This window comes from Sminthopsis crassicaudata, chromosome 2 (genome assembly GCF_048593235.1).
Source record: "Sminthopsis crassicaudata isolate SCR6 chromosome 2, ASM4859323v1, whole genome shotgun sequence".
Classification (NCBI taxonomy): domain Eukaryota; kingdom Metazoa; phylum Chordata; class Mammalia; order Dasyuromorphia; family Dasyuridae; genus Sminthopsis; species Sminthopsis crassicaudata.
This window is the reverse complement of record NC_133618.1, coordinates 478,870,280-478,876,859: the sequence shown is the minus strand read 5'-3', so window position 1 is coordinate 478,876,859 and position 6,580 is coordinate 478,870,280.

The following is a 6,580-nucleotide window of genomic DNA, read 5'->3' as shown; positions in this document are numbered from 1 at the left end:
AGCCTGTTCTCCAGGGTCTCATAATTCTATCTCTTCTTTTAACCTTTATATTATTCTAAACTATTTAACTCCATGTTACCCACTCTGGGTGCCACAAACTGCATTGTACTATAAAGAACTGCCATGGTTCATAGATGTTGGCGCTTTCAAGTAGAAGAGGTTATGATTTTGTGAAATGAGAGGTAAAAACTTATTTCTGATAGGTTTGGAGGTTCGCAAGGTGTCTATGGACTCTTATTTTAATTCTTGTATTAGGCTGCCCCCTAGTGGAATCCATAACATCTGCATCCGGATGGAGGCGGCTGCCCTCCAGTACTGTGTATGTTCCTTATTCCAAGGCTTCATAGGAAGAAAGAAAATATACGCTCATAAATAATATATTCATGGACAAAATATCCCAAATACAGGTAAATATGGCTCTTCTTGAGAGTTCGAAGATGCTTGTAAAATTAGATTATTGCTTTCAATACATTAGCTTTAGAAAATGTGTACCTCTTTTTAAAAAAAAAATTATTTTTAGTGCCCCTGGCATTCCCACCTCACCTATTTCCCTTTTGAACATCCAGTATCCTCATTGTATGTTTTATCTCAACTCCCTTACCTGAATCAAAAGTACCTGTGAAGAAAGAGCGTTTTGTGGTTACTATGCATCCCCTCTAAAGATAAGTTAATGAGTTCCTTCCCTCAAAGGGATATATATTTTATGTCTTTCCTTTCATTATAGACAAAAGACATGCTCTTCAGATAAAGGACTTTCTGACATCATCAAGCAAGTAGGAGTTGGGAAAGTGTCGTTTTGGAGCAAAGAAGTCTCCCAATCCCTATAGTTTCTGAGTTTAATTGCAGTTTGATTCCTTTCCTTAAACACTTAACTTTTCAAGAGCAGGGCTTGGTGCTGGACAGAGTCAAGAAAGGGGTATAAAGAAGCTTGGTTTTCATCCTATTTACAGGGAACCATTGCATGCTGGATGTCAATTGCTTTGAAATCATTATCTGCTTTTTCAGCAGACATTTTCCCAACCAAAGCAGGTAAATATAAACCATCCTCTATGTTAGAAAGGGGTTCAGGACCATCCTCTAGCTCAGCTTCAGTGTATGCAGAGGGCTTTCTACCTGGAAAAATGTCTACAATCCAGAACTTAAATGACAGAGCTGTACTGTGTTCTTATCCCAGCCAACCTCCTCTGAAAGGTGAGATCAATGGGCTAGAAGTGACAGGATAATAGGACTCCAGGTACAATAGTTAAGGATTTATCCTCCCTTCGATGCACACCCATAATTCCTTCTCAAAGCTGGGGATCCCAGCCAAGATTACAGAGCTGAAAGAACGACAATACCCAGAGGGAAGTTTCCAAGTCCTGCTCATGAAGCGGACTTTTCCATCATCATCACATGTTCATGAGCTGCTCTGCTGATCTGTACCAAATAGGGAATTAGGCATGGTTCTTTCTCTTTTTATCTCCCACTGAGTGTGCAAGGATGAAATAATGTTAATGTGAATTGACGCTTCCTCTGGGAAGCTGAAAAAGAATTTTCAAGAACTAGACTCATTAGACCTCACACCAAGTGCTTGGATGGTCAGGTTTGCTAAGAGATTAGAGGGAGGGATAGTATGAAAGAGAAAAGGACTTAGCTAGAACTCATAGGGATTATATAAAGTAGATAGTTCCTCAATCCCTGAACAATTTTTTTCTTATTCTGTAGCTCTGACTGGAGTTGCTTCAATATTATTTGTGGGCAGATCATTTGGCATGAGGATTATCCAGAAGATTTGTTTCCCCTTCCAGGTTACCTCTTTTTCATACCAAATTGCCCTCTATATCTCATAATCTTGTTGGGGACAGGATAAAGAAGTCCTATTTGCTAATATAGCTGGCTTAGGGTGGAAGATATTGAGTTAATCATCCAACAAATGTTTAATTAATAATGCTAATCTCTTTAGGTCTCAGTTTTCTCATCTGAAATAGGTTAATCTAAATGACCTCTAATATCATTCCAACTCCTACAATTAATTTGATTTCAGCATATGAAAGATTCTGTCAGGCACAAGAGGAAAAATATAAAAGCAAAAGTTGCCTCAATTCAAAAAGCATTTACTAAATAAATACAATGTAAAGAGCACTGCAATAGACACTGAGGAAAGCTCTAACAATACATAAAAAATAGTCTCTGCCCTGAAAATCCTTAAGATCTAGATGTAAAGATAAGACATACATAAGAAATAAAACCAATTAAACAGGTAGTTTACACCTGCCACATGATATAAGTCAGAAAAGATCCCAGAAATGGTATTCAATCAGTGCCTTTAAAGATAAGTGTTACAATGTGGCATGGTTCTTAGACTTAAGTTCAAATTATACTTCTGACACAGTACTTCTGACTATATGACCAGAGGCAAGTCTCTTATCTACAAGAGAAGTAATAGTAGCCATAGTAGTTCACAAGTTATAGTAAAGTTCACTGAATATGATTTTCAAACCTTAAAGTGTTGTTACATAAATATCCTTCAACCTCTATAACTTTGTCTTTTGATACCTTCCTTAACCTGTTCACCAACTCAGATTAGTTTATTTTTTAAAATGTAACTTTGTATCTTCTGAATCTTCACATTCTCTCCCCCTACTAGACTTCTTTAACTGTAATGAGTCAAGTCACTGCTTTAGCTTTTCCCCATTCCTTTTCAATGCTGATATTTTTAAGATTTCATATCAACACATAGCTTATCCCATCCTACTTCTTATCAAAATCTTCTATCAGAATAAGCAATGCTATACACAAATTCACCAAAGGCCCCCTTCTAACATCAAAGTTGGGAGCAGGGAAGACAAGGCAAGAGAAGTGTAGACTTGACTCCCCAGGCACCCATTTCACCTGGATGGCTGGATTTATGGCACCGGCACAGCCAACAGTGATCACTGCGAATCCCTTAAGTGCCTCAGGAATTGCCCCATAAATCCAGTGAAGGAACACTCATGTGGCCCCAAAGAGCTGTAGTGCTCGTCTAAACACTCCATTCACAAGAACTGAGCTTTTCTTAATGAGGACAACTCAATGAGTAAAATCTCCTTTAGGACACAAAGATAAGAGTCTGTTGTGGTGCATATATTAGGCACCAAAATAGACTTTAAGAGTGATTTTAAGGAGAAAAAACCTTGGAGAAATTCGAATTTCATGAACCATTTGATAGTAAATAGTACTGCTAAGTCACTACACTTGAATATCCCAAATAGCTGAACTTTCATTTATTTTTGCTGTTTCTCCTTTTCAGAGACTACAGAATAATATTCTCATACAACAATATTATTGTTTCCTTTATCATCAATGCTTTCATTTTTCAGTGATATCCATTTCCTAAAGAACAACGTAGGGTCTGATATTGCAGGAATTTACAGAATCTTAGATCTGAGCTCTAAAAACATGATGAGAAATAAAAATCAAAGGCTAGGAGGTTAAAATTAATTTTGAGTAAAGGAGTCAAGTCATTTCAACCAGCATTACTAAATATCCATTACATGCAAGGCACTATTCTAGGTGTTGAACAATACAAAGGCTATTAAAAATAGAACAGTGTCTGTCCTCAAGTTTACCTTCTCTTGGTAGGGAGAGGGAGCAGTAATACAACCCAAGGACAAAGTAGATACAAAATCATTTTAGAAAGCGAAAAGCACTAACAATTAGGGGGAACAATAGTACCTAAACCTTAAAAAAAAGAGGGTTTCTCCCATATAAAGATGTAGTGTATTCCAGGAATGGGGAAAAGACTATGCAAAGCCATTTAGATGAGAGATAAAATACCAAATTAGAAAATATCAAGTAGGATAGCTTTGATAGAACATGGTATAAATGAGGATAGACAAGAAATGTATGGAAAAGTAGAGCTAGAATACATGGGGCTTTATAATAAACATAGGAGTTTGTATTTTATCAGTGACAATAGAAAGCCACTCATGGTTCTCAAAGAAGGAAGTGATGATATGGTCATATTTATACTTTGAGGTAATTATTTTGGCAGCTTTTTAAAAGGTGGATTAGAGATCACAGATGGAAAGCAAGAAGATCAGTTAGGAAGCTACTAAGTCCAGGTGAGAGTTGATGAGGGCCTGAACTAACTTAGTGGTCTTGTGAATGGAAAGGGATGGATGTGATAGACATGGGAGAAGTACAATTGAAAAGTCTTAGCAAATGACAGATTACTAGGAATAAGGAAGAATAAAAAGTTGAGAAAATTGGGAAAATAAAAGGATCATCTATAGTAACAAGTATTTTAGATAAAGGATAAGTTTTAGGGGAAAGATTAATTATTTTTCAGACATTTAGTGTGAGAATCCCACCGGGTACTTAGGTGGAGATTTCCAAGAAGATAGGCATTTATACAAAATTTCTCTTAAGAGAGAAATGAGAGCTGGTTATTGCAGATACCATTACAGTTGATAAATCATATAGAATGAAGAATTAATTCATCAATGGAATTATTCTTTTTTCTATTAAAAAACAGGAAAATAATCACTCTGTTTAGCACTGAAGATAAAATCTTCCAGGTTTCAGACTAAGTTTTTCTCCATAACAAAATATGATGGTCAATTTTAACCAACAGTGGCAAATGCTATAACAGTGGTGTCAACTCAAAGAGAAATAAGACCATTCTACCTTTCATAAGGATCTTGGGGGCCACGGATTAAGTTTTTAAAATCACCTATTAACATTATCTATGTTTTATTTATTGTATTAGATAGTTGCCCATAACATTTTAATTTGGTTTGGGCAGAACTCAGGAGTGTTGCAGTTTTAATGCAGCCTGAACAGCAGGTCAGATACCTCTGTCCTATAAAAGTGTGCTATAAAAATGCTTACCAATTGTGGCTATTAATTTAGAAGCATTGCTACAACAGGGCCCAATACACACAATGAGATACATCACCACAATGACTCAGACATCCCATTAAAAAAAAATTCACATTCAAGCAAGGAGAACCACGAAAACATTGTACACAGCAACAAGAATGTGTGAGCAACTATGATAGACTTGGTTCTTCTCAGCAATTCAGTGACTCAAGGCAATTCCAATAAACTTTGGATGGAAAACTCCATCGGCATCCAAAGAGAGAACTATGGAGATTGAATATGAAACAATGAATATTATTTCCACCGTTTTTATTTCTGGGTATTTTTTCTCATGTTTTTTTCCTTTTGTTCTGATTCTTCTCTCCCAACATAACTCATATGGAAATATTTTTAAAATAATCTAAAATAAATAAATGAAATAAAGTTTTCCCCACAGCACTGTGAGGTTGTCACAGGCCATTACTATGTCCCAAGACTTATGTAAAAACCAGGTTTATAACAAAAAAAAAAAAAAATAAACATGCATGTGGAACCCAATGTGTTCACAGCCTTTACAGAACTTTGCATATTTATGACAATACAACAAAAGGAGGGAAAAAAAAAAAAACAGAAAGAGGTATGGCATGGGAGAGAACAGGTGTAGTAATCCCTCTTAAAATGGAAGACAAGTACTTGGCAAGTCACATCCTTTTATTTAGGAAACCCTAGACTATGACTATCGGAGGGTCCCCTTATCTGCAAAGGACCCGGCGGTACAAGCATTTTCCCAGCCTGGCACAGACCAGCTGGCACTCATCTTGCCTCCCAAAGGCACACAGGGAGTCTAGCTTAGTGCAAACAACAAGTTATGCCCACTGGGGTTGGGGTGGAGATGGAATACCGTCATCCTTGACCCACGCATGTTTTGGGGCCAGTGTTTCTGGGAAATACAGCAACTCAAAAAGATAAGTTCAGGAGATCCCTCATCAATAGAAAGTACAAACATTTCTAGTTTGTAAATGAAAAAAACACAGGTTTAGAAATGCCAAGTAAAATTTTAAAACATCTAATGGTTGAGTGTCAGGATTCAACCACAGGTCTCATCAGGCCAGTTCCTGTGGTGTTTTTCTTCCACTACACCGCAGCGTGGAGCCAACCCTGGGTTCTGACCGTGCAAATGGGCCTGAGACGGAAAAGGCCTCTGTGCAGCGGCGCATCCCTGGCTTTTGTTTGTTTTAAGCCTAGAAGTTCCAACGGGCGACGTTCTCCGTGGAAGATTCAAGGAAGACCTGGCCCGTCCCAAACGGAACTAACAACGCCTCTCCCGTCCCCGCTCCAGTGTAAACCCCACAGCTCCCACGGGGGCCTCCCGAGGCCCGGACCTGGCCCCGTCCTTTCCCGCTCAAAGCTTCAGGGATTCCCCAATGCTTTTTAGGATAAAAGACAAACTCTCGCTTGCAAAGTCCTTAAAATCGGGTTTTACTCTTCCGAATTCCACGTTACTTCCTATAATAAAGTCTAAGACTTCCTCTCTTCTGTCCCTTGTGTCTAGTCCTGCATTTACTCTTAGCATTCCTAGCTCTCTCCAAGGCAACTGGCCTAGGGGGTCAACAAGTCCCGGGTTCAAATCCTCCTTCTGGCCCGTGACCCAGGGCAAGCCCCTCCCCGTCAGGAAGGTCAGTGAATGCCACTGGTTGAATTTTCACTAGCAATGAAATGCAGGTCCAGAGAAACCACAACTCCCCAGCTCCCGGGATGC